General features: G+C 42.3%; 9 non-coding genes and 18 pseudogenes across 9 annotated transcripts; all 27 read left to right on the top strand.

The window, feature by feature from the left end:
- Positions 1-185: 185 nt before the first annotated feature.
- LOC136733565 (uncharacterized) lies at positions 186-304 on the top strand (annotated as a pseudogene).
- A 227-nt stretch (positions 305-531) lies between these two features.
- LOC136733362 (5S ribosomal RNA) lies at positions 532-650 on the top strand. The gene has a single exon (XR_010810234.1). It is a non-coding gene; the product is annotated as a 5S ribosomal RNA (ribosomal RNA).
- Positions 651-870: 220 nt separating this feature from the next.
- Positions 871-989, top strand: LOC136733398 (uncharacterized; annotated as a pseudogene).
- Positions 990-1,209: 220 nt separating this feature from the next.
- LOC136733313 (5S ribosomal RNA) lies at positions 1,210-1,328 on the top strand. Its single transcript, XR_010810204.1, has one exon. It is a non-coding gene; the product is annotated as a 5S ribosomal RNA (ribosomal RNA).
- A 216-nt stretch (positions 1,329-1,544) lies between these two features.
- On the top strand, positions 1,545-1,663 carry LOC136733589 (uncharacterized; annotated as a pseudogene).
- Positions 1,664-1,883: 220 nt separating this feature from the next.
- LOC136733451 (uncharacterized) lies at positions 1,884-2,002 on the top strand (annotated as a pseudogene).
- A 224-nt stretch (positions 2,003-2,226) lies between these two features.
- On the top strand, positions 2,227-2,345 carry LOC136733276 (5S ribosomal RNA). Its single transcript, XR_010810169.1, has one exon. It is a non-coding gene; the product is annotated as a 5S ribosomal RNA (ribosomal RNA).
- Positions 2,346-2,564: 219 nt separating this feature from the next.
- LOC136733300 (5S ribosomal RNA) lies at positions 2,565-2,683 on the top strand. The gene has a single exon (XR_010810191.1). It is a non-coding gene; the product is annotated as a 5S ribosomal RNA (ribosomal RNA).
- Positions 2,684-2,893: 210 nt separating this feature from the next.
- LOC136733680 (uncharacterized) lies at positions 2,894-3,012 on the top strand (annotated as a pseudogene).
- A 227-nt stretch (positions 3,013-3,239) lies between these two features.
- LOC136733708 (5S ribosomal RNA) lies at positions 3,240-3,358 on the top strand. Its single transcript, XR_010810267.1, has one exon. It is a non-coding gene; the product is annotated as a 5S ribosomal RNA (ribosomal RNA).
- Positions 3,359-3,570: 212 nt separating this feature from the next.
- On the top strand, positions 3,571-3,689 carry LOC136733538 (uncharacterized; annotated as a pseudogene).
- A 220-nt stretch (positions 3,690-3,909) lies between these two features.
- LOC136733697 (5S ribosomal RNA) lies at positions 3,910-4,028 on the top strand. The gene has a single exon (XR_010810266.1). It is a non-coding gene; the product is annotated as a 5S ribosomal RNA (ribosomal RNA).
- A 210-nt stretch (positions 4,029-4,238) lies between these two features.
- LOC136733564 (uncharacterized) lies at positions 4,239-4,357 on the top strand (annotated as a pseudogene).
- Positions 4,358-4,584: 227 nt separating this feature from the next.
- On the top strand, positions 4,585-4,703 carry LOC136733685 (5S ribosomal RNA). Its single transcript, XR_010810265.1, has one exon. It is a non-coding gene; the product is annotated as a 5S ribosomal RNA (ribosomal RNA).
- A 220-nt stretch (positions 4,704-4,923) lies between these two features.
- LOC136733533 (uncharacterized) lies at positions 4,924-5,042 on the top strand (annotated as a pseudogene).
- A 216-nt stretch (positions 5,043-5,258) lies between these two features.
- Positions 5,259-5,377, top strand: LOC136733588 (uncharacterized; annotated as a pseudogene).
- Positions 5,378-5,588: 211 nt separating this feature from the next.
- On the top strand, positions 5,589-5,707 carry LOC136733669 (uncharacterized; annotated as a pseudogene).
- A 217-nt stretch (positions 5,708-5,924) lies between these two features.
- Positions 5,925-6,043, top strand: LOC136733305 (5S ribosomal RNA). Its single transcript, XR_010810196.1, has one exon. It is a non-coding gene; the product is annotated as a 5S ribosomal RNA (ribosomal RNA).
- Positions 6,044-6,262: 219 nt separating this feature from the next.
- Positions 6,263-6,381, top strand: LOC136733481 (uncharacterized; annotated as a pseudogene).
- Positions 6,382-6,598: 217 nt separating this feature from the next.
- Positions 6,599-6,717, top strand: LOC136733513 (uncharacterized; annotated as a pseudogene).
- A 548-nt stretch (positions 6,718-7,265) lies between these two features.
- Positions 7,266-7,384, top strand: LOC136733415 (uncharacterized; annotated as a pseudogene).
- Positions 7,385-7,598: 214 nt separating this feature from the next.
- Positions 7,599-7,717, top strand: LOC136733781 (uncharacterized; annotated as a pseudogene).
- A 213-nt stretch (positions 7,718-7,930) lies between these two features.
- LOC136733673 (uncharacterized) lies at positions 7,931-8,049 on the top strand (annotated as a pseudogene).
- A 215-nt stretch (positions 8,050-8,264) lies between these two features.
- LOC136733337 (5S ribosomal RNA) lies at positions 8,265-8,383 on the top strand. Its single transcript, XR_010810226.1, has one exon. It is a non-coding gene; the product is annotated as a 5S ribosomal RNA (ribosomal RNA).
- A 215-nt stretch (positions 8,384-8,598) lies between these two features.
- LOC136733736 (uncharacterized) lies at positions 8,599-8,717 on the top strand (annotated as a pseudogene).
- Positions 8,718-8,933: 216 nt separating this feature from the next.
- LOC136733698 (uncharacterized) lies at positions 8,934-9,052 on the top strand (annotated as a pseudogene).
- Positions 9,053-9,265: 213 nt separating this feature from the next.
- LOC136733672 (uncharacterized) lies at positions 9,266-9,384 on the top strand (annotated as a pseudogene).
- The last annotated feature ends 17,052 nt before the right edge of the window (positions 9,385-26,436 follow it).

Raw genomic sequence — 26,436 nt, 5'->3', positions numbered from 1 at the left:
CGTAGCTCTTAATACTCTCTTTCTGTCTCCAGGAGATATAATTGAAGAATTGTACACGTACCCGGCTACTTTCAACACCCTTTGCTGCACTGGTATATTTCCCTCTATTTTTCTTTTTTTTTTTTGCTGGCAGTTCCGTCAATACCCGCCAGCCTTTACGAGACATCATGCAGCCAGGCATCTCGGCTTGCGGCCACACCATCCTGAACGCGCCCGATCTCGTCAGATCTCGGAAGCTAAACGGGGCAGGACCTGGTCAGTACATGAATGTGAGACCTCCTGGAAGTACCTGGTGCTGCTAGCTTTTAAGTCTCCAGGGTAACTTTATCGTAGCTCTTAATACTCTCTATCTGTCTGGAGGAGATATAATTGAAGTATTGTACACGTACCCAGCTACTGTCAACACCCTTTGCTGCACTGATATTTTTCCATCCATTTTTCTTTTTTTTTTTTTTTTTTTTTTTTTTTTTTGCTGGAAGTTCCGTCAATACCCGCCAACCTTTAAGAGACATCATGCAGCCAGGCCTTTCGGCTTGCGGCCACACCGTCCTGAATGCGCCCGATCTCGTCAGAACTCGGAAGCTAAACGGGGCAGGGCCTGGTCTGTACTTGGATGGGAGACCTCCTAGAAATACCAGGTGCTGCAAGCTGTTTACGTCTCCTGGGTAACTTCATCGTAGCTCTTAATACTCTCTTTCTGTCTGCAGGAGATATAATTGAAGAATTGTACACGTACCCAGCTACTTTCAACACCCTTTCCTGCACAGATATTTTTCCCTCCATTTTTCTATTTTTTTTTTTTTTTTTTTTGCTGGAAATTCCGTCAATACCCGCCAACCTTTAAGAGTCATCATTCAGCCAGGTCTCTCGGCTTGCGGCCACACCGTCCTGAATGCGCCCAATCTCGTCAGATTTCGGAAGCTAAACGGGGCAGGGCCTGGTCAGTACTTGGATGGGAGACCTCCTAGAAATACCAGGTGCTGCAAGCCTTTCACGTCTCCTGGGTAACTTCATCGTAGCTCTTAATACTCTCTTTCTGTCTCCAGGAGATATAATTGAAGAATTGTACACGTACCCGGCTACTTTCAACACCCTTTCCTGCACTGATATTTTTCCCTCCATTTTTCTATTTTTTTTTTTTTTTTTTTTGCTGGAAGTTCCGTCAATACCCGCCAACCTTTAAGAGACATCATTCAGCCAGGCCTCTCGGCTTGCGGCCACACCGTCCTGAATGCGCCCAATCTCGTCAGATCTCGGAAGCTAAACGGGGCAGGGCCTGGTCAGTACTTGGATGGGAGACCTCCTAGAAATACCAGGTGCTGCAAGCCTTTTACGTCTCCTGGGTAACTTCATCGTAGCTCTTAATACTCTCTTTCTGTCTCCAGGAGATATAATTGAAGAATTGTACACGTACTACGCTACTTTCAACACCCTTTGCTGCACTGATATTTTTCCCTCCATTTTTCTTTTTATTTTATTTTTTTGCTGGAAGTTCCGTCAATATCCGCCAGCCTTTAAGAGACATCATGCAGCCAGGCCTCTTGGCTTGTAGTCACACCGTCCTGAATGCGCCCGATCATATCAGATTTCGGAAGCTAAACGGGGCAGGGCCTGGTCAGTACATGGATGTGTGACCTCCTGGAAATACCAGGTGCTGCAAGCTTTTTACGTCTCCTGGGTAACTTCATCGTAGCTCTTAATACTCTCTTTCTGTCTCCAGGAGATATAATTGAAGAATTGTACACGTACCCGGCTACTTTCAACACCCTTTGCTGCACTGATATTTTTCCCTCCATTTTTCGTTTTTTTTTTTTTTTTTTTTTGCTGGAAGTTCCGTCAATACCCGCCAGCCTTTAAGAGACATCATGCAGCCAGGCATCTCGGCTTGCGGCCACACCATCCTGAACGCGCCCGATCTCATCAGATCTCGGAAGCTAAACGGGGCAGGACCTGGTCAGTACTTGAATGTGAGACCTCCTGGAAATACCTAGTGCTGCAAGCTTTTACGTCTCCTGGGTAACTTTATCGTAGCTCTTAATACTCTCTCTCTGTCTGGAGGAGATATAATTGAAGTATTGTACACGTATCCAGCTACTGTCAACACCCTTTGCTGCACTGATATTTTTCCATCCATTTTTCTTTTTTCTTTTTTTATTTTTATTTTTTGCTGGAAGTTCCGTCAATACCCGCCAACCTTTAAGAGACATCATGCAGCCAGGCCTTTCGGCTTGTGGCCACACCGTCTTGAATGCGCCCGATCTCGTCAGATCTCGGAAGCTAAACGGGGCAGGGCCTGGTCAGTACTTGGATGGGAGACCTCCTAGAAATACCAGGTGCTGCAAGCTTTTTACGTCTCCTGGGTAACTTCATCGTAGCTCTTAATACTCTCTTTCTGTCTCCAGGAGATATAATTGAAGAATTGTACACGTACCCGGCTACTTTCAACACCCTTTCCTGCACTGATATTTTTCCCTCCATTTTTCTATTTTTTTTTTTTTTTTTTTGCTGGAAGTTCCGTCAATACCCGCCAACCTTTAAGAGACATCATGCAGCCAGGCCTTTCGGCTTGTGGCCACACCGTCCTGAATGCGCCCGATCTCGTCAGATCTCGGAAGCTAAATGGGGCAGGGCCTGGTCAGTACTTGGATGGGAGACCTCCTAGAAATACCAGGTGCTGCAAGCTTTTTACGTCTCCTGGGTAACTTCATCGTAGCTCTTAATACTCTCTTTCTGTCTCCAGGAGATATAATTGAAGAATTGTACACGTACCCGGCTACTTTCAACACCCTTTGCTGCACTGGTATATTTCCCTCTATTTTTCTTTTTTTTTTTTGCTGGCAGTTCCGTCAATACCCGCCAGCCTTTAAGAGACATCATGCAGCCAGGCATCTCGGCTTGCGGCCACACCATCCTGAACGCGCCCGATCTCGTCAGATCTCGGAAGCTAAACGGGGCAGGACCTGGTCTGTACATGAAAGTGAGACCTCCTGGAAGTACCTGGTGCTGCTAGCTTTTACGTCTCCTGGGTAACTTTATCGTAGCTCTTAATACTCTCTATCTGTCTGGAGGAGATATAATTGAAGTATTGTACACGTACCCAGCTACTGTCAACACCCTTTGCTGCACTGATATTTTTCCATCCATTTTTCTTTTTTTTTTTTTTTTTTTTTTTTTTTTTTGCTGGAAGTTCCGTCAATACCCGCCAACCTTTAAGAGACATCATGCAGCCAGGCCTTTCGGCTTGTGGCCACACCGTCCTGAATGCGCCCGATCTCGTCAGATCTCGGAAGCTAAACGGGGCAGGGCCTGGTCAGTACTTGGATGGGAGACCTCCTAGAAATACCAGGTGCTGCAAGCTGTTTACGTCTCCTGGGTAACTTCATCGTAGCTCTTAATTCTGTCTGCAGGAGATATAATTGAAGAATTGTACACGTACCCAGCTATTTTCAACACCCTTTCCTGCACAGATATTTTTCCCTCCATTTTTCTATTTTTTTTTTTTTTTTTTTTGCTGGAAATTCCGTCAATACCCGCCAACCTTTAAGAGTCATCATTCAGCCAGGTCTCTCGGCTTGCGGCCACACCGTCCTGAATGCGCCCAATCTCGTCAGATTTCGGAAGCTAAACGGGGCACGGCCTGGTCAGTACTTGGATGGGAGACCTCCTAGAAATACCAGGTGCTGCAAGCCTTTTACGTCTCCTGGGTAACTTCATCGTAGCTCTTAATACTCTCTTTCTGTCTCCAGGAGATATAATTGAAGAATTGTACACGTACCCGGCTACTTTCAACACCCTTTCCTGCACTGATATTTTTCCCTCCATTTTTCTATTTTTTTTTTTTTTTTTTTTGCTGGAAGTTCCGTCAATACCCGCCAACCTTTAAGAGACATCATGCAGCCAGGCCTTTCGGCTTGTGGCCACACCGTCCTGAATGCGCCCGATCTCGTCAGATCTCGGAAGCTAAACGGGGCAGGGCCTGGTCAGTACTTGGATGGGAGACCTCCTAGAAATACCAGGTGCTGCAAGCTTTTTACGTCTCCTGGGTAACTTCATCGTAGCTCTTAATACTCTCTTTCTGTCTCCAGGAGATATAATTGAAGAATTGTACACGTACCCGGCTACTTTCAACACCCTTTGCTGCACTGGTATATTTCCCTCTATTTTTCTTTTTTTTTTTTGCTGGCAGTTCCGTCAATACCCGCCAGCCTTTAAGAGACATCATGCAGCCAGGCATCTCGGCTTGCGGCCACACCATCCTGAACGCGCCCGATCTCGTCAGATCTCGGAAGCTAAACGGGGCAGGACCTGGTCAGTACATGAATGTGAGACCTCCTGGAAGTACCTGGTGCTGCTAGCTTTTACGTCTCCTGGGTAACTTTATCGTAGCTCTTAATACTCTCTATCTGTCTGGAGGAGATATAATTGAAGTATTGTACACGTACCCAGCTACTGTCAACACCCTTTGCTGCACTGATATTTTTCCATCCATTTTTCTTTTTTTTTTTTTTTTTTTTTTTTTTTTTTGCTGGAAGTTCCGTCAATACCCGCCAACCTTTAAGAGACATCATGCAGCCAGGCCTTTCGGCTTGTGGCCACACCGTCCTGAATGCGCCCGATCTCGTCAGATCTCGGAAGCTAAACGGGGCAGGGCCTGGTCAGTACTTGGATGGGAGACCTCCTAGAAATACCAGGTGCTGCAAGCTGTTTACGTCTCCTGGGTAACTTCATCGTAGCTCTTAATACTCTCTTTCTGTCTGCAGGAGATATAATTGAAGAATTGTACACGTACCCAGCTACTTTCAACACCCTTTCCTGCACAGATATTTTTCCCTCCATTTTTCTATTTTTTTTTTTTTTTTTTTTGCTGGAAATTCCGTCAATACCCGCCAACCTTTAAGAGTCATCATTCAGCCAGGTCTCTCGGCTTGCGGCCACACCGTCCTGAATGCGCCCAATCTCGTCAGATTTCGGAAGCTAAACGGGGCAGGGCCTGGTCAGTACTTGGATGGGAGAACTCCTAGAAATACCAGGTGCTGCAAGCCTTTTACGTCTCCTGGGTAACTTCATCGTAGCTCTTAATACTCTCTTTCTGTCTCCAGGAGATATAATTGAAGAATTGTACACGTACTAGGCTACTTTCAACACCCTTTGCTGCACTGATATTTTTCCCTCCATTTTTCTTTTTATTTTATTTTTTTGCTGGAAGTTCCGTCAATATCCGCCAGCCTTTAAGAGACATCATGCAGCCAGGCCTCTTGGCTTGTAGTCACACCGTCCTGAATGCGCCCGATCATATCAGATTTCGGAAGCTAAACGGGGCAGGGCCTGGTCAGTACATGGATGTGTGACCTCCTGGAAATACCAGGTGCTGCAAGCTTTTTACGTCTCCTGGGTAACTGCATCGTAGCTCTTAATTCTCTCTTTCTGTCTGGAGGAGATATAATTGAAGAATTGTACACGTACCCGGCTACTTTCAACACCCTTTGCTGCACTGATATTTTTCCCTCTATTTTTCTTTTTTTTTTTTTGCTGGAAATTCCGTCAATACCCGCCATCCTTTAAGAGACATCATGCAGCCAGGCATCTCGGCTTGCGGCCACACCATACTGAACGCGCCCGATCTCGTCAGATCTCGGAAGCTAAACGGGGCAGGACCTGGTTAGTACATGAATGTGAGACCGACTGGAAATACCTAGTGCTGCAAGCTTTTACGTCTCCTGGGTAACTTTATCGTAGCTCTTAATACTCTCTATCTGTCTGGAGGAGATATAATTGAAGAATTGTACATGTACCCGGCTACTTTCAACACCCTTTGCTGCACTGATATTTTTCCCTCCCTTTTTCTATTTTTTTTTTTTTTTTTTGCTGGAAGTTCCGTCAATACCCGCCAGCCTTTAAGAGACATCATGCAGCCAGGCCTCTCGGCTTGTGGCCACACCGTCCTGAATGCGCCTGATCTCATCAGATCTCGGAAGCTAAACGGGGCAGGGCCTGGTCAGTACTTGGATGGGTGACCTCCTGGAAATACCAGGTGCTGCAAGCTTTTTACTTCTCCTGGGTAACTTCATCGTAGCTCTTAATACTCTCTTTCTGTCTGGAGGAGATATAATTGAAGAATTGTACACGTACCCGGCTACTTTCAACACCCTTTCCTGCACTGATATTTTTCCCTCCATTTTTCTATTTTTTTTTTTTTTTTTATGCTGGAAATTCCGTCAATACCCGCCAGCCTTTAAGAGACATCATGCAGCCAGGCGTCTCGGCTTGTGGCCACACCGTCCTGAACGCGCCCGATCTCGTCAGATCTCAGAAACTAAACGGGGCAGGACCTGGTCAGTACTTGGATGGGAGACCTCCTGGAAGTACCAGGTGCTGCAAGCTTTTTACGTCACCTGGGGAACTTCGTCGTAGCTTTTAATACTCTCTTTCTGTCTGGAGGAGATTTAATTGAAGAATTGTACACGTACCCGGCTACTTTCAACACCCTTTACTGCACAGATATTTTTCCCTCCATTTTTTTTTTTTCTTTTTTTTTTTTGCTGGAAGTTCCGTCAATACCCTCCAGCCTTTAAGAGACATCATGCAGCCAGGCTGCTTGGCTTGCGGCCACACCGTCCTGAACGCGGTCGATCTCATCAGATCTCGGAAGCTAAACGGTGCAGGGCCTCGTCAGTACTTGGATGGGTGACCTCCTGGAAATACCAGGTGCTGCAAGCTTTTTCGTCTCCTGGGTAACTTCATCGTAGCTTTTAATACTCTATTTCTGTCTGGAGGAGATATAATTAAAGAATTGTACACGTACCCGGCTACTTTCAACACCCTTTGCTGCACTGATATTTTTCCCGCCATTTTTCTTTTTCTTTTTTATTTTTTCTGGAAGTTCCATCAATATCCGCCAGCCTTTAAGAGACATCATGCAACCAGGCATCTCGGCTTGCGGACACACAGACCTGAACGCGCCCGATCTCATCAGATCTCGGAAACGAAACGGGGCAGGACCTGGTCAGTACTTGAATGTGAGACCTCCTAGAAAAACCTGGTGCTACAAGCTTTTACGTCTCCTGGGTAACTTCATCGTAGCTCTTTATACTCTCTTTCTGTCTGGAGGAGATATAATTGAAGTATTGTACACGTACCCGGCTACTTTTAACACCCTTTGCTGCACTGATATTTTTCCCTCCATTTTTCTTTTTTCATTTTTTTTTGCTGGAAGTTCTGTCAATATCCTCCAGCCATTTAGAGACATCATGCAGCCAGGCCTCTTGGCTTGCGGCCACACCGTCCTGAACGCGCCCGATCTCGTCAGACCTTGGAAACTAAACAGGCCAGGGCCTGGTTAGTACTTGGATGGGTGACCTCCTGGAAATACCAGGTGATGCAAGCTTTTTACGTATCCTGTGTAACTACATCGTAGCTCTTAATACTCTCTTTCAGTCTGGAGGAGATATAATTGAAGAATTGTACACGTACCCAGCTACTTTCAACACCCTTTGCTGCACTGATATTTTTCCCTCCGTTTTTCTTTTTTTTTTTTTTTTGCTGGAAGTTCCATCAATACCCTCCAGCCTTTAAGAGACATCATACAGCCAGGCCTCTTGGCTTGCAACCACACCGTCCTGAACGTGCCCCATCTCGTCAGATCTCGGAAGCTAAACGGGGCAGGGCCTGGTCATTACTTGAATGTGGGACCTCCTGGAAATACCTGGTTCTGCAAGCTTTTTACGTCTCCTGGGTAACTATATCGTAGCTCTTAATACTCTCTTTCTGTCTGGAGGAGATATAATTGAAGTATTGTACACGTACCTGGCTACTTTCAACATCCTTTGCTGCACTGATATTTTTCCCTCCGTTTTTCTTTTTTTTTTTTTTTGCTGGAAGTTCCGTCAATACCCGCCAACCATTAAGAGACATCATGCAACCAGGCCTCTCGGCTTGTGTCCACACCGTCCTGAACGCGCTCGATCTCGTCAGATCGCGTAAGCTGAACGGGGCAGGTCCTGGTCAGTACTTGGATGGGTGACCTCCTGGAAATACCAGGTGCTGCAAGCTTTATACGTCTCTTGGGTAACTTCATCGTAGCACGTAATACTCTCTTTCTGTCTGGAGGAGATATAATTGAAGTATTGTACACGTACCCGGCTACTTTTAACACCCTTTGCTGCACTGATATTTTTCCCTCCATTTTTCTTTTTTCATTTTTTTTTGCTGGAAGTTCTGTCAATATCCTCCAGCCATTTAGAGACATCATGCAGCCAGGCCTCTTGGCTTGCGGCCACACCGTCCTGAACGCGCCCGATCTCGTCAGACCTTGGAAACTAAACGGGCCAGGGCCTGGTTAGTACTTGGATGGGTGACCTCCTGGAAATACCAGGTGCTGCAAGCTTTTTCGTCTCCTGGGTAACTTCATCGTTGCTTTTAATACTCTATTTCTTTCTGGAGGAGATATAATTGAAGAATTGTACACGTACCCGGCTACTTTCAACACCCTTTGCTGCACTGATATTTTTCCCGCCATTTTTCTTTTTATTTTTTATTTTTTCTGGAAGTTCCATCAATATCCGCCAGCCTTTAAGAGACATCATGCAACCAGGCATCTCGGCTTGCGGACACACAGACCTGAACGCGCCCGATCTCGTCAGATCTCGGAAACGAAACGGGGCAGGACCTGGTCAGTACTTGGATGGGAGATCTCCTGGAAATACCAGGTGCTGCCAGCTTTTTACGTCTGCTGGGTAACTTTATCGTAGCTCTTAATACTCTCTTTCAGTCTGGAGGAGATATAATTGAAATATTGTACACGTACCCGGTTACTTTCAACACCCTTTGCTGCACTGATATTTTTCCCTCCATTTTTCTTTTTTCTTCATTATTTTGCTGGAAGTTCCGTCAATATCCTCCAGCCTTTAAGAGACATCATGTAGCCAGGCCTCTTGGCATGCGGACACATTGTCCTGAATGCGCCCGATCTCATCAGATCTCGGAAGCTAAACGGGGCAGGACCTGGTCAGTACTTGAATGTGAGACCTCCTAGAAAAACCTGGTGCTGCAAGCTTTTTACGTCTCCTGGGTAACTATATCGTAGCTCTTAATACTCTCTTTCTGTCTGGAGGAGATATAATTGAAGTATTGTACACGTACCTGGCTACTTTCAACATCCTTTGCTGCACTGATATTTTTCCCTCCGTTTTTCTTTTTTTTTTTTTTTGCTGGAAGTTCCGTCAATACCCGCCAACCATTAAGAGACATCATGCAGCCAGGCCTCTCGGCTTGTGTCCACACCGTCCTGAACGCGCTCGATCTCGTCAGATCGCGTAAGCTGAACGGGGCAGGTCCTGGTCAGTACTTGGATGGGTGACCTCCTGGAAATACCAGGTGCTGCAAGCTTTATACGTCTCTTGGGTAACTTCATCGTAGCTCGTAATACTCTCTTTCAGTCTGGAGGAGATATAATTGAAGTATTGTACACTTTGTCTTAGGGACAGTCTGGCTAGCAGTGACTGAGTGGTTGACAGACGACAAGCATCGGAATGTACGTGCTCTGTGATGTCATAGCAGTCAGCTGAGAGAGGCTCGTGATGTCATCGCTGAGCTGTCTGTCTGTCTGTCTGTCTGTCTCTCTCTCTCTCTTTCTCTCTCTCTCTCTCTCTCTCTCTTCCTCTCAATTCAATTCATTTGTATTGTCAAAGCAATTGGACATACATACATACATATATATATATATATATATATATATATATATATACATACATATATACATCTATACATGCTAGAAAGTCATTACAATGTTATCTTAAAGGCTAACTAAGCAGAACATATATCATTATAGAACAGAGTTCATAGGTCAACACATGGTTTTAGGGAACAGGCACGTAGGTCATACCATTTGACAATGTCTCCAAGGTTCTCATCGTAAATAACAAACAGAAATCAAACTATCTTCTGGGCTGACCTTCTAGCTTGACCGTATCTTTCTTAAGTATACAAGAGAGAAAAACAGGTGTAAGAAAATAATTTCTAATTTTCCTTCTACACATATATACACTCACCTAAAGGATTATTAGGAACACCTGTTCAATTTCTCATTAATGCAATTATCTAATCAACCAATCACATGGCAGTTGCTTCAATGCATTTAGGGGTGTGGTCCTGGTCAAGACAATCTCCTGAACTCCAAACTGAATGTCTGAATGGGAAAGAAAGGTGATTTAAGCAATTTTGAGCGTGGCATGGTTGTTGGTGCCAGACGGGCCAGTCTGAGTATTTCACAATCTGCTCAGTTACTGGGATTTTCACGCACAACCATTTCTAGGGTTTACAAAGAATGGTGTGAAAAGGGAAAAACATCCAGTATGCGGCAGTCCTGTGGGCGAAAATGCCTTGTTGATGCTAGAGGTCAGAGGAGAATGGGCCGACTGATTCAAGCTGATAGAAGAGCAACTTTGACTGAAATAACCACTCGTTACAACCGAGGTATGCAGCAAAGCATTTGTGAAGCCACAACACGTACAACCTTGAGGCGGATGGGCTACAACAGCAGAAGACCCCACCGGGTACCACTCATCTCCACTACAAATAGGAAAAAGAGGCTACAATTTGCACAAGCTCACCAAAATTGGACAGTTGAAGACTGGAAAAACATTGCCTGGTCTGATGAGTCTCGATTTCTGTTGAGACATTCAGATGGTAGAGTCAGAATTTGGCGTGAACAGAATGAGAACATGGATCCATCATGCCTTGTTACCACTGTGCAGGCTGGTGGTGGTGGTGTAATGGTGTGGGGGATGTTTTCTTGGCACACTTTAGGCCCCTTAGTGTCAATTGGGCATCGTTTAAATGCCACGGCCTACCTGAGCATTGTTTCTGACCATGTCCATCCCTTTATGATCACCATGTACCCATCCTCTGATGGCTACTTCCAGCAGGATAATGCACCATGTCACAAAGGTCGAATCATTTCAAATTGGTTTCTTGAACATGACAATGAGTTCACTGTACTAAACTGGCCCCCACAGTCACCAGATCTCAACCCAATAGAGCATCTTTGGGATGTGGTGGAACGGGAGCTTCGTGCCCTGGATGTGCATCCCACAAATCTCCATCAACTGCAAGATGCTATCCTATCAATATGGGCCAACATTTCTAAAGAATGCTTTCAGCACCTTGTTGAATCAATGCCACGTAAAATTAAGGCAGTTCTGAAGGCGAAAGTGGGTCAAACACAGTATTAGTATGGTGTTCCTAATAATCCTTTAGGTGAGTGTACATACATACATACATATGTAGCGTTATGTTGGGTGTATTTTGATAAGAGCATTTGGGCTCTGAGCTGAAGCACTGATCTAAAGAAGACCTCTCCCCCCCCAAAGTTATCAGATTTCCTTAGCTCATCAGCTTGGAACTGGTTTGCATCAAAGTGACAGTTTTGGGGAGGATGGCACCGAGAAGAGGCCAAATAGTTTCGAATTCTGCTATGAGATGTCTGGAGAAAGGGGCCTGTAGGTGATAAAAACTCTTTGAAGTGGATGAGAGCCGAAATCCCGACATAGAGCTACGAACCCAGGCCAACCGACATTTCCAAAAGATGGCATGGATTGACATCAGTCATAAATAAAGCCTCCCTCCAATAGGACACTTGGGGCTGAAACCGAAATCCAATCTCAAGAACTCAGGGACCAATTACCTACTGATCTGACAGACTATAAGGAACAGCGGACAGTCTTTCTCTCTCTCTCTCTCTCACCTGAACCAGAATCTCGCTGCCACAGCTCAACCTGTAGCTCTGTTGCCAGAACCGGAATCAGAAACCAACCAAGTCTTTGCCGGCAACAGAAGAGTTAAACTGGGAGAAGGAGATTGAGCGAATAATTATTTTAAAGGACTTTATTAAATAAATAACTTCACAGACCCACCTGATCAGTGGAGTTTTACAGCTGGACAATTGACTAAGTCGACTGAATACGAAAGTGTCAGTCACTTAAATAGCTATTTGAGTCTTAAGAAACTTGACCCTTGGAATAAACAGGGCCCTGCTTTCCTCAAAGACTTTGTCTTCAAGTAACTACGGTGGAACCCTGCTTACAAAGAAGATTTTGTGCACTACCTTGGAGCCTTCAAACCAGTGGAAAATCTGTTTGGAAAAGACTCTACATTCGCGAAACCCCAACTTCCAGGTGCATCGACTGAGTGGAAGTTCTTGGACAAAGCCGAACCGGACTGCCTTTGTTCCAAACCACACGGACCTCGTGCCGTGTGCTGTTATCTGAGCCCGAAGCCAGAGAGGCCTCTCTGCGACGAAGTTCACATAAGTTTAACAGTTTGGAGTTCATGATTCATGACATTTGAGAAATCAATTAGAAATGTTAATCTGTGATTCATAACTCTAGAATGTGTAATATCATTTAGTTTTCTTAAATATAAATGTGTGTTGCATTCAACTGTTTTGTTGATAATTTTAGAAATAAAATCTGACAACGCCGAGAAATATCTTCTCATTCCTGTTTAACTGTTTAGTCTGAAATTGACACAAGTTAATAGACACCAGATTATAGGTGGCCCTGCCTATCCTTAATCATTGAATAATAATCAGTTAAGGGAAATTGTGGTAACAAGTAATGATAGGATCTTTCTCTCCACCTAAACGTTAATGAGACTGATATATATATAACGAGAAGTTACCTGACATAAATACTAACCTGCGTAGTTATTGAATGTCTGACTAACAATACTAATGAGAGACTCACCTTCGTCTTACTAACCGGTATTGTAGTCAATGTGTTTATAACCTTTTTTGTTTAATGATTTGTGTGTTATCATATGCGATCCCATGGTCTTTGATTTGGTCACGGAAGTGATTTGTCTTTGATTTGTTGATCTAGAGTTGAATTTTAATTAGTTTTTCCCTTTTGTATAATTAGTGTAGTGCTACATTTAGTCTTTGTTTTTGAATAAATTTGACAATTTATATCTTTGGAATTGGTGTCTGCATCCAATTATTACAGAAAATGAGTTCTACAAGATTCCAGGATTCGTGATAAGGTGATACTATAAATTCACTTCTTTCATTGAATTTTATAAGTGTACCTTACGCTACACCTTTGACCACCACGTCTTCCTCCTCCCACTGCTTGACCTCTATTGTGACCTGGATCACCTGCCGGCTCCATGTTATCGCTGTGTTGTTGAGGTGGATAGCACTCATTTCACTCGATACTCGTACCACAATGTGAAATCAATCATCAATAACCAGTTGGCAGTATTGGAATAGCAATTACAAGGGCCTGCATACATACAGTAATGTCAAATCTGATGTGGAAGAACAATTCCTTTATCCCTCTGTTCTCCACCAGGGTTGTGCTGATCGCCTCGATTGGCAAGTTTGCAGTGTGAGGAGTGGATCCATGTCGTCGTTCCTAGGCACTTCACAGCTGTGTGGGTGGTCAGGAGCACCTGGTAGGGCCCTGTCCACCTGGGCTGTTGGGAGGACTTTCTCTTGTGTGCTTTGATATACACAGTCATCTTGCTGGAAGGGGTGGTAAACCTGCTGGGATGGTTCAGTCTGGGCGGCTTTCATCTGTGAATGGACAGCTTCGAAAGCACGTGTTAGTCCCATACAAAGAGACAACATAGCATCATCCATCAAGTGGATGTCCATTTCCCTTACAGACAATGGAGGAGTGATGGAGAGTCTCATAAGTCATCCCATAATAATCTCACACGGAGAAAGACCTGTTTTTCTCAATTTGCTGACGATTTCATTGTCATTAGGACTATAGGAAGGGGATCTGGACGTTTGAGTCCTGTTTGTTTGCATATATTAGACAGCTTATTCTTTAATATCCCATTTTGTTTCTCCACTGCTCCAGCTGACTGAGCCTGATGGGGCAGTGAAAATGTTGTTTACCTCGCAGGGCTTTGCATAGTTCCTGCACTATTGTCCCAGTGAAGTGAGTGTTCCTATCACTGGAAATTTCCCTGGAATGCGAAATCTACATATAACATCCCTTAACTGTATTTTTGCTACTTTTACTACTTCAGCCTTCCTACGGGATAGGCTTCAACCCATTTAGAACACCTATATATTATTACAAGTATATATTCATATCCACAACATTTAAGCTTTTGAACACAATCTATTTGCATATTGCAGGATTATGAGCTTGACAAATGTGGCAAGTTCTACAATATTGCTAAGCTGTTACTATAAAACCTGGGGCAAACCAATTTAAAAGACTGATGCACACATCCCCCCTTTGCCCGTGTGGCCAACACCATGCGCCACATGGGCAAACCAGGGAAAGAGTGCCTGTGAGGCAACCAATGCATTAGCAAATGTTTGAGCTCTCTTATGGAAGGTGCAGTGGCCAGTTGCAATTTCCTGGAGCTTTTACAGTGCATCTCAAATTAAATTTCATCCAGCCCCAGGTCATAAAAGTCAAACCCTAGTTACGACATACATAACACATACATTTTGTTGCTTCAAAGAGAATACAAAAGTCAGCAAAACATTCTTTTTTACAAATTCAGTTTGTAAACTGTATTGTACATATATTTGTTGCGTTTTGATTTATAAACATTATACATTGTACAAATCTTAAGTGAAGGGCAATGGACTGATTCTGACTTCATGGCTGTCATTCTATTCATTTGAATAATGTGACATCTCCACTAATAGTACATTATAAATTAAACTATCAATAGAAGAATATGTGCTACTGCGGACGTCATCTGAGCAGTTTCACAATATATTGTAGATTCCTATAATCTGGAAAACCTTTAATTATAGTATTTTAACTTATTTCTCCACTGAGTCAAGCATCACTTCAGCGTAGTGGACCTCAGCATTGGTCTGTTCAAGTTGCTGTGAGGCTGTCTTTAAAGCCGCGCCCTCGGCCTACTGTGTCTCAACAAGAACACCAGCATCTTCTCCATATGGGTCAGACATCGGTTCCTTCAGGACACGATTCATAATATGCATATCTGCCATGTGGAATAAATCAGTCTGAAGACACAATGTGTGGTTCACACAACATCAGAGATCGTCCTTATAAAAGGCATCTCTATCACATTAGTTGACATTCGCACAATCTATAAGGTTTCTAGTAAAGGGACAATTCAAAATAATAATAATCTTGATTCCAATTTATCTCATTTATCAAATTATTTCAGTACAGCACTCAGCTGTCGTCAGCAGCATCATATCTCCTGTGTTTATTGAATCAGCTTTACTTCCTAGTGTAGATACTCTTTTTGTGTGGAGTTGTCAAAGTTTCAAAACAATGTGCTTATCTTTGTCCTTTTATCTAACTTAAATACCTGAGAACATTACAATAACTATTACAGCAGCTCCTTCAACACCATAGTTAATAGTAGTTGGGTAAATGATGGCAGTTATTAATCTTTGTTTCTCAATTCATTTTTTACCAATAAACCATAATTTGAAATTATTTCCATACTCCTATTATTCCTATTTTCATTATTATTAGTTTTATGCGGTTGTCATCTAGTATGTGATGTATTCGTCTGTATCAACATCAATATTATTATCATTATTAATACAAGCAGTGTAAATTACCATTCATTACACTCTTGCTCTGTTTGTAATAAGTTATGAACCCTTACACGTACTTACAGTCTCTGCCTTGTCTCTGACTCTCTCTCTCTCTCTCTCTCTCTCTCTCTCTCTCTCTCTCTCTCTCTCTCTCTCTCTCATCTCAGGCTGCTTGTCTGCTCAGGCGAACAGGGGGAGCAGAGGAGCACATACGGCCCTTGCCCCCTGCCCCCCTCTTCCTAATTGATAGGGTATTTCTGTTTGTGAAAGGACTATTTCCAAACAGTTTTATAACTTGCCATGACTATGTTTCATTAAATTAGTTATGTTACACCTTTAGTTATACCTGTAGTAACTTCATTATTTTCCCTCATATTCCAGTCAATCACCATCAGAGTCTCTCGTGGCAGTACATTTGTCTCACACAGAACAAACTCTCCTTTCTCAACCGCTTTCAATTTTGGATAACATCGCACTGCATCCCAACAGCTGTTCTTTCTCCTATTCCTAATTTCTTACAAGAAAATGCAAGTTATATTTGATCGATTTGTATTATTACTATTTATATACATTTCACTACATTATTGTAGTTAATGAATGTATTTAATCTTTGGAAAATAAGCCTTTTCATTGATCTCAATAATGATGTCCAGGTACTTCAGGAAAGCACATTTTCAAAAAATGTGTCCAGTCAATGATTTCCCCAACTAAGAACCTGCGTGGGCACTAAGACTGTCCTCCTGCGCGGCTCATGTCTTTATTGTGTCACTTCCTCCTATTGAAGTCCAATCTACACCAGTACAGGTTCAGAAGAACTGTTCCCGAATCCAGATTGAACTGATCAATAGTTAATTTCTTACCTACACATTGTATTTAGGGATCTATTACTAGGGATTTAAAAACTCTTCATTGTGGAACTCATAGCTTCCAAATGAGCACATCGTTAATTTCCTGGAGTATCTGGTTATCTATTTATCAATATGTAAGAAACCTTCACCGAATGTTTGTGGTTGCCTCGGATTCCTATTTCTAAATTTGGCTCTAATTCCATTTCTAACATGTTACTTTTAACTTCTGTATTCGTAAGACCTATTTAAATAACTTAATTTTGTATTATTATTTCTGTTTGCAATAGCATTCTGTGTACAGTTAAATGCTGACTTTCTTGTAGGTCTGTTATTACAACATATTTAACTGGCGTTTTTTAGCTATCATTCTGTAACTATTTGTGACTTATGACTCTCTTAGTCATATTCTGGACTATACAGTACATGAAAAAGTCAAAATATGGACATTTACCTTGCGCAAACTGAAAACGTACAAACATACAAAGAGACACATATTAATTTATATCCATAGTAAATTCAGATACCATGGTTTTGGTTGGCATGTCATATTGACCTGCAGTGTCTCAAACTACCCTTATTTATTACTTATCTAGTAATTTTCCTTCAGTATCTTGAGGACTGTCATTTATACTGAAAAACATATATATATATATATTTTTAATTTGTCTTCGGGGCATTCAGATTGAATTATGCCTGTTGTCTTTTCTTTCTTTTCTCTAACAAATGTTTTAAGATAGCTAGCTTTGGTTTCTCATTTCTTAATGCTTTGTATTCCTATTTTGCAAAACCGTTTTTAGGTGCTCAAGTCTATCTGAATCAAAAGTCCCATCTTCTGGAAACCTTAATTTTCTGTCACCTATTGTCCAGTCAAACGCACCGCTTCACTCCATAGTTATCATACATGTACCTTACATGTGTACCTTTAAGTGGCGCGTCGCCCGTCTTACTAGAGCTGTTCCCACACAGTAACACGTTTTCCCATTTTCTATGTATCGTTTTGTACACAACAACCAAGGCGTGCAAGCCCGCAAAATAACAATAAACGACAGGGGAGAAAACATAGCAAAAAACAAGAAAACACAAATAATACTAAATCCTATATAGGAATAACAACAAACATGCTTTTCAATGTTTGCATTTATAGAACTTGTATATAACTTAATGACTTTTCTTCATTTACCATAAACACTATAAACTTCTATAAACTATAAACACGTTATTTTATATTATCACCGGCGTATCAGATATTGAACAATTAATTAGCGCTCCTTTTTTTTTTTTTTTTTTCTAATAGTAGGTCAAACCCACTTAAGCCTGCGGGAACCCAGACAGGAAAACACAGTCCTGTTCCTTCACAAACAAGAAGACACAGTCAAGTCTATGGTAACCCTAAGAAACCATGCTCCTCGGTTATTGGTGTCAATGGATCTCATTATCCTGAAACTTTCATGATCGAAACATGGAATACTGTTTGTCAGTTTCCATAAAACTATGCATTAAGAGTAATGCAACAGTCACTTATCATTTTGAGCAGCTGTATCAATTGATAGTTAGATCTCTGTAATGAAATGAATAGACAGTGATCTCAGATGTAATGTGTGAATTGCATTTTGAAATGGTAATACTTTGATGTAAGTTGTGTCATTTTAGTTCAATGAACAAATGATCTGAGGTTGATGTGTATTGTATCCAAGCAATTGTAAAAAAGTGTTAGAGTTTTGAAAAATGTGCATTTTGATCATCGGGTGTGAGTTTAGTGTCTAGAGTTTTGAAAAATGACATCAAGGTTCTGAAATGAGTGCCAAAGTGATTGTGAAAAAGTGTAATATCAGGGGACAGTGGCTATTAGTGATCTGGCCTTCCGTGGCCTCTGTATTAATGTAACAGGTCACATTGTATGTGTACACTGATACTTGATAGTATAATATAGTACAAGTAAAAAACATACATAGGTATCATAGAAGTATTTTGCAGAAATGATTATGGATAGTTATCAAAATGGAGAGGAAATGCTAAATCCAGTCTCCCCAGGCTGAGCTTCTATTGCTGCACCTGCTAAGTGGCTGCTGGCCCCACTATATGGATAGAGCCACACCAAGTACAAGAGTCTCCCCATTGCTATTTATATCTCCCTATCCAGTCTTCTGTAAGTGTCAGGGTGGGGTGCCTATTCCCCTGCATGCTTTGAAACCTATAGCACCTGGGACGCACACTTGGGATCCGGTTCCTCTGCCCCTCACATACACATGAAGAATCCTAGGTGCTCAATACGTCATACTGTCTCTTTCATCTCATGTGTAAACTATGGACAAATACATGACTAAACGTGTTTAGTTGCTTTTCCCAGAATGCTTTGCGCCACGATATGCAAATAACGGGGACTATGATTGGCTCCCTGACATTACCCACACTGCGACTGATGCTACCCATTTCACTACCCAACAAAGACCCATAATATGCGTGTGTCTGTCTGTCTGTCTGTCTGTCTGTGTGTGAAAGTGTGTGTGTGTCTGTCTGTCTGTCTGTCATGTAACTTGCACATCTGTGAGGGCACCACTAATGCCGAAAGAGATGTACACATATTGTTTATTTTCCATATATATGTATGTATGTATGTATGCATATCCAATTGCTTTGACAATACAAATGAATTGAATTGAGAGGGAGAGAGAGAGAGAGAGAGACAGACAGACAGACAGACAGAGAGACACACATACACACACACACACACACACACACACACAGAGAGCCAGCCAGCCAGCCAGCCAGCTCAGCGATGACATGACGAGCCTCTCTCAGCTTACTGCTATGACAGCACAGAGCACGTACATTCCGTTTAACAAATCGTTAAACAAAAAAGGTTATAAACACATTGACTACAAGACCGGTTAGTAAGACGAAGGTGAGTCTCTCGTTAGTATTATTAGTCAGACATTAAATAACTACGCAGGTTAGTTTTTATGTCGGGTAACTTCTCGTTATATATATATCAGTCTCATTTACGTTTAGGTGCCGAGAAAGATCCTATTTGTTACCACAATTTCCCTTAACTGATTATTATTCAATGATTAAGGATAGGCAGGGCCACCAATAATCTAATGTCTATTAACTTGTGTCAATTTCAGACTAAAAAGTTAAACAGGAATGAGAAGATATTTCTCGGGGTTGACAGATTTTATTTCTAAAATTATCAACAAAACAGTTTAATGCAACACACATTTATATTTAAGAAAACTAAATGATATTACACATTCTAGAGTTATGAATCACAGATTAACATTTCTAATTGATTTCTCAAATGTCATGAATCACAAACTCCAAACTGTTAAACTTATGTGAACTTCGTCGCAGAGAGGCCTCTCTGCCTTCGGGCTCAGATAACAGCACTCGGCACGAGGTCTGTGTGGTTTGGAACAAAGGCAGTCTGGTTCGGCTTTGTCCAAGAACTTCCACTCAGTCGATGCACCTGTAAGTTGGGGTTTCGGGAATGTAGAGTCTTTTCCAAACAGATTTTCCACTGGTTTGAATGCTCCAAGGTTGTGCACAAAATCTTCTTTGTAAGCAGGGTTCCACCGTAGTTACTTGAAGACAAAGTCTTTGAGGAAAGCAGGGCCCTGTTTATTCCAAGGGTCAAGTTTCTTAAGACTCAAATAGCTATTTAAGTGACTGACACTTTCGTATTCAGTCGACTTAGTCAATTGTCCAGCTGTAAAACTCCACTGATCAGGTGGGTCTGTAAAGTTATTTATTTAATAAAGTCCTTTAAAAGAATTCTTCGTACGGCTCAATCTCCTTCTCCCAGTTTAACTCTTCTGTTGCCGGCAAAGACTTGGTTGGTTTCTGATTCCGGTTCTGGCAACAGAGCTACAGGTTGAGCTGTGGCAGCGAGTTTCTGGTTCAGGTGAGAGAAAGAGAGAGAGAAAGACTGTCCGCTGTTCCTTAAAGTCTGTCAGATCAGTAGGTGATTGGTCCCTGAGTTCTTGAGATTGGATTTCGGTTTCAGCCCCCAGTGTCCTATTGGAGGGGGGCTTGATTTATGACTGATGTCAATCCATGCCATCTTTTGGAAATGCCGGTTGGCCCGGGTTCGTAGCTCTATGTCGGGATTTCGGCTCTCGTCCACTTCAAAGAGTTTTTATCACCTACAGGCCCCTTTCTCCAGACATCTCATAGCAGAATTCCAAACTATTTGGCCTCTTCTCGGTGCCATCCTCCCCAAAACTGTCACTTTGATGCAAACCAGTTCCAAGCTGATGAGCTAAGGAAATCTGATAACTTTGGGGGGGGGAGAGGTCTTCTTTAGATCCGTGCTTCAGCTCAGAGCCCAAATGCTCTTATCCAAATACACCCAACATAACGCTACATATGTATGTATGTATGTATATATGTGTAGAAGGAAAATTAGAAATTATTTTCTTACACCTGTTTTTCTCTCTTGTATACTTAAGAAAGATACGGTCAAACTAGAAGATCAGCCCAGAAGATAGTTTGATTTCTGTTTGTTATTTACGATGAGAACCTTGGAGACAATGTCAAACGGTATGACCTACGAGCCTGTTCCCTAAAACCATGTGTTGACCTATGAACTCTGTTCTATAATGATATATGTTCTGCTTAGTTAGCCTTTAAGATAACATAGTAATGACTTTCTAGCATGTATGGATGTTTGTATGTATGTATATATATATATATATATATATATATATATATACACTCACCTAAAGGATTATTAGGAACACCTGTTCAATTTCTCATTAATGCAATTATCTAACCAACCAATCACATGGCAGTTGCTTCAATGCATTTAGGGGTGTGGTCCTGGTCAAGACAATCTCCTGAACTCCAAACTGAATGTCTGAATGGGAAAGAAAGGTGATTTAAGCAATTTTGAGCGTGGCATGGTTGTTGGTGCCAGACGGGCCGGTCTGAGTATTTCACAATCTGCTCAGTTACTGGGATTTTCACGCACAACCATTTCTAGGGTTTACAAAGAATGGTGTGAAGAGGGAAAAACATCCAGTCCTGTGGGCGAAAATGCCTTGTTGATGCTAGAGGTCAGAGGAGATGGGCCGACTGATTCAAGCTGATAGAAGAGCAACTTTGACTGAAATAACCACTCGTTACAACCGAGGTAAGCAGCAAAGCATTTGTGAAGCCACAACACGTACAACCTTGAGGCGGATGGGCTACAACAGCAGAAGACCCCACCGGGTACCACTCATCTCCACTACAAATAGGAAAAAGAGGCTACAATTTGCACAAGCTCACCAAAATTGGACAGTTGAAGACTGGAAAAATGTTGTCTGGTCTGATGAGTCTCGATTTCTGTTGAGACATTCAGATGGTAGAGTCAGAATTTGGCGTAAACAGAATGAGAACATGGATCCATCATGCCTTGTTACCACTGTGCAGCCTGGTGGTGGTGGTGTAATGGTGTGGGGGATGTTTTCTTGGCACACTTTAGGCCCCTTAGTGCCAATTGGGCATCGTTTAAATGCCACAGCCTACCTGAGCATTGTTTCTGACCATGTCCATCCCTTTATGACCACCATGTACCCATCCTCTGATGGCTACTTCCAGCAGGATAATGCACCATGTCACAAAGGTCGAATCATTTCAAATTGGTTTCTTGAACATGACAATGAGTTCACTGTACTAAACTGGCCCCCACAGTCACCAGATCTCAACCCAATAGAACATCTTTGGGATGTGGTGGAACGGGAGCTTCGTGCCCTGGATGTGCATCCCACAAATCTCCATCAACTGCAAGATGCTATCCTATCAATATGGGCCAACATTTCTAAAGAATGCTTTCAGCACCTTGTTGAATCAATGCCACATAGAATTAAGGCAGTTCTGAAGGCGAAAGGGGGTCAAACACAGTATTAGTATGGTGTTCCTAATAATCCTTTAGGTGAGTGTATATATATATATATATATATATATATATGTATGTATGTATGTATGTATGTATGTCCAATTGCTTTGACAATACAAATGAATTGAATTGAGAGGAAGAGAGAGAGAGAGAGAGAGAGAGAGAGAGAGAGACAGACAGACAGACAGACAGCTCAGCGATGACATCACGAGCCTCTCTCAGCTGACTGCTATGACATCACAGAGCACGTACATTCCGTTGCTTGCCGTCTGTCAACCACTCAGTCACTGCTAGCCAGACTGGCTGGCTGGCTGGATGGGGGGGCTGCTTGCTGCTGCTGCGTACCTTAGCAAGCTTATTTGCTTGACCGGCCTTCCTACTCCTCTGCCCACATGCCCACCTATGCCCGATCTGCTGTTCACCTGGATCACAGCTCCGCCCCAACAAGGCAGATCTTCCCAAAAATGGTACAAACTGATCCACGTTCCCCTCCACGGAAAGCTTTAGCCCAAAATAAGGGACACATTCTGTAACAACATAATGGATGCCCACCCAACCTGTGACAAAACTTAGAAAAAAGAAAAACGGTCAGTCCTCCTGGGGGAGGGACACACAGCCACCCTGGCTGCCCAATATGTCAGCGCCTACCACAGCCTGAGGGACACAGTGACACACGAGCACCGGCTGTAAATATAATGTAAATACTCATTTGTAATGCATGTCATTGTATTTCAAAAAAGGAATCTGGAAATAGTAAACCAATTTTCTTTATTTGTATGTATTTAAGATCACATTTTATTACATTTTCTTTTTCTGTACTTGATAACATCTTATTGTGATTCAAAATTCTATTATTTATGTTCCGTATGTATGTATGTATGTATGTATGTATGTATGTATGGAAGGAAAGTTAGAAATTCTTTTCTCACACCTGTTTTTCTCTCTTGTATACTTAAGAAAGATTAGGTCAAGCTAGAAGGTCAGGCCAGAAGGTAGTTTGAATTTTGTTTGTTATTCACGATGAGAACCTTGGAGACAATGTCAAACGGTATGATGGCAGCATCACTTACAATTTTGACAGCCGGAAGTCCCGCCCTCCCTACGTACCATAGACCGGAAGGCCCACCTCACCTTCCGGTTACCCCCACCTTTGAACCGGAACTTCTCTCTCCTTCCCATCACCCCCAGGGTTACCCTTTTACCCTCCCTTGTCAGCCATCTTGGATGATATCGGCCATATTGGATGTCAGCCATTTGTAAGGTCATAGGTCATCTGGTAAGATGGGAGCCATTTTGTTACCATTTGTAAGGTCATAGGTCATTTGGTAAGATGGTAGCCATTTTGCTAGGGTGACATCCATCATGGTGAGGGTCCGAGTGTACCTCACCCTGCTTGTGTGGAGGTGTAATGTTTTATAGCATAAACTGTGTTTTTAAGGTTATATTGTCTTATGATACTGTTTTAGTAAATTAAAAAATACAAGTTTTAAATACACACATATATATTGGACTTGGTCATGATAGGGATGGTGTTTCCAAAAGAACTCTGGAGAACTTTTTGAACAGCTGTAAAAGCAGGTACACCAGGACGTGGATCTTTATACAGCATTCTCTTGAGCATGTTGGGGAGGGCATCCACTGTTTTCACAATATCCTCAACCAGCAATGTCACATTAGGATTACTAGTGTCATACAAATCACCAAACTTGTGAGCTATTAGAGTGAGGATGGCATCTTCAAGCAGAGATTCCTCAAACATACGTATACATAAACCCACGGCAGCAGGAGTTTTCTTTCTCTGGAAAAAATATATATAATGTCTTATTGCAAAACAAATTTGTAAAACATCTTATAAGGCTTGTTATTTATAACCTTCTCAATTAATTGTATCACTTACTCATCTACACTTTCCAACAAGTCACTTAACCATCTCGAAGGTAGAGTGCATGTTTCTAAGCTATGCAAAAGAGATTTCACTTCTTTCTCAGTCTGTCTGGTGATGCATAGCCCACATAGGGCACGTGCAACACATAACACAACATTTAGAAAGTGGGTGACACTTATTTTGTTACATATAAGAGCGACACTACTCCAGACACTCCCTTGCTCGTGATCTAAAGTTAGACAGAGATGCTGTGCTTGGCTGGGGTCACCTATCAGACAGGCCTCACACTTATCAACTAATTCACGGCCAATACAATGTTGTAACACTAGCGCAATAATGCCCTTTATGGTGTGTGTCATCACTAGTGTTACATGATCATCATAGTTTTTACAATTATATCTCGGAACTTCCCTGTCTGAATCAAAACTCTTGTGGGTTCTAGCAAGGCAAGAACAGAAGCATGCAATGTTCAATCTTGTTCGGGGTCTTAAAGAGTTGACAGAGGAATCCATATCACTGGTGTCTGGTACTCCACTATTCTAATGAAGAGAAAAGAAAATAACACTTAAAACTGTAATGTGTGTCGGTCAGTAAAGAAGTACACAACTATACACAGTTGTAGGACCTCTATATTTACCTCTCTTTCCATTGATGGTCCAACTCCATCATCAGTGTCTGAGGTTTTATCCTCCCTGCCATGTTCATGGTCCTTGTCATCATCTTCAGACTCATCACCAGTGTTGACACCTTCGTCTTCATCAGACATTGGGAGAGCATCCCTGGGGCTCGGAGGAGGAGCGCTGACACTATTCTTTTGATAAACATACAAAGAAGAAAACATGCATTTAAATTCACTTTGCATTGAAATTTATATATACACACATACGGCCTAACAGCATGTAAACACCGGCATACGTTTAAAATTAATAATAATATTCTAAACACGTTTTTAAAGTAAAATAAAGTGTTACCTCTTTTGGGTCCCTGTCTTCCGACCATCTTAATTTTGTGTTAGGTGCCCCCGCATCTTCATCAGCAGTGTGGTCGCTAGGGGGTGTCTTCTTAGCTGGTGTAGCCATAGTGCGCTATGGGGGTTTCCACCAGTTACCGCAGACCTGTTCTGTCCCGAACGGGTGACATGTTTTCTGTGTTTACCAGCATGCTCTTTATACTGTAAATGGTGGCCGGCGGCTCTACAGAGGAGGCGTGGTGTGGGTGGGGTTGGGGGCGTGTGTGGGGACACGTGGGTAAATGGGGGGCAGTGGCTCTACAGAGGAGGAGGAGTGTGGGCGGAGTTGGGTGCGTGTATGGGTGCCACGTGGGTACAGTCATTTGTACCCATTAGGCTCGTGTCCATAACAAATATGTGATAACAATTTATCTCTCCAAATGGTCACCTCACCCAGTGTGTACACGTTGTTTTGAACGTGAGACCATGACCATAGCACGCATAGATACAGATGTCTGTTGGAGATCAACTTTATCGGAGTGAAATAGACACACCAACATACCGCCCCAACTGAATTCTGTAATAAGAACAACATTTTTGGCGGTTTCCTGGTATGTTATGTGGAATACAATTTTGTGTGATTCTTAGAAAAATTATGAAATACCATTTTGCCCCCCCATAAATAAGCCGCTCCAAGCAGTTAATTTTACACATCCAATATAATATATGAAGGGACACACTCTTCATAATGGCATCTGACTGGGGTCCATTTGATGAGGAAGAGCTAGTAAATGCGTTATCATGTATTGATGGTAAGAATGTTTTTTATAGTAATAGAGTTGGGTTTAAAAGTGTTAGTATATCATGCATAGTTCATGGTTTGTATAATTTAAGGTGAGAGAGAACCGAGATATTACAGCACAGAATAACAGAGCCGAGACTGTCGGGCCGAGCACCCCGCAGGGGACCACGGAGAGTGGAACTCGCAACCCCCAATGCCTACGTCCCGAACAGCGCCTTCCAAACCGCAGGAGACACGTGTTCTGAAGGTGGGCCAAAGCAATGTGTTTAATGGCCAGTTTTATTCAGATTTCATGGTATGCCATAGAACAAGTTGTTACATATTATAAATTAATTACATCTTCTAAAACATTATATTGTGTACATTTATGGGACCAATGTTTGTTTTTTGATTTGACAGTTGTTTAACCCACATAACTAAGCACTCCCCCACCCACCCCAAGTCACAGAGCAAACTTTGAATGGAGGTGTGTAACATTCACCGTTTTTACCAATGTTATTAATAATAATAATAATAATAATAATAAT

Source organism: Amia ocellicauda, unplaced genomic scaffold (genome assembly GCF_036373705.1).
Source record: "Amia ocellicauda isolate fAmiCal2 unplaced genomic scaffold, fAmiCal2.hap1 HAP1_SCAFFOLD_36, whole genome shotgun sequence".
Lineage (NCBI taxonomy): Eukaryota > Metazoa > Chordata > Actinopteri > Amiiformes > Amiidae > Amia > Amia ocellicauda.
The sequence above is the reverse complement of the archived record's forward strand: the minus strand, read 5'-3'. Positions and strand labels throughout refer to the sequence as shown.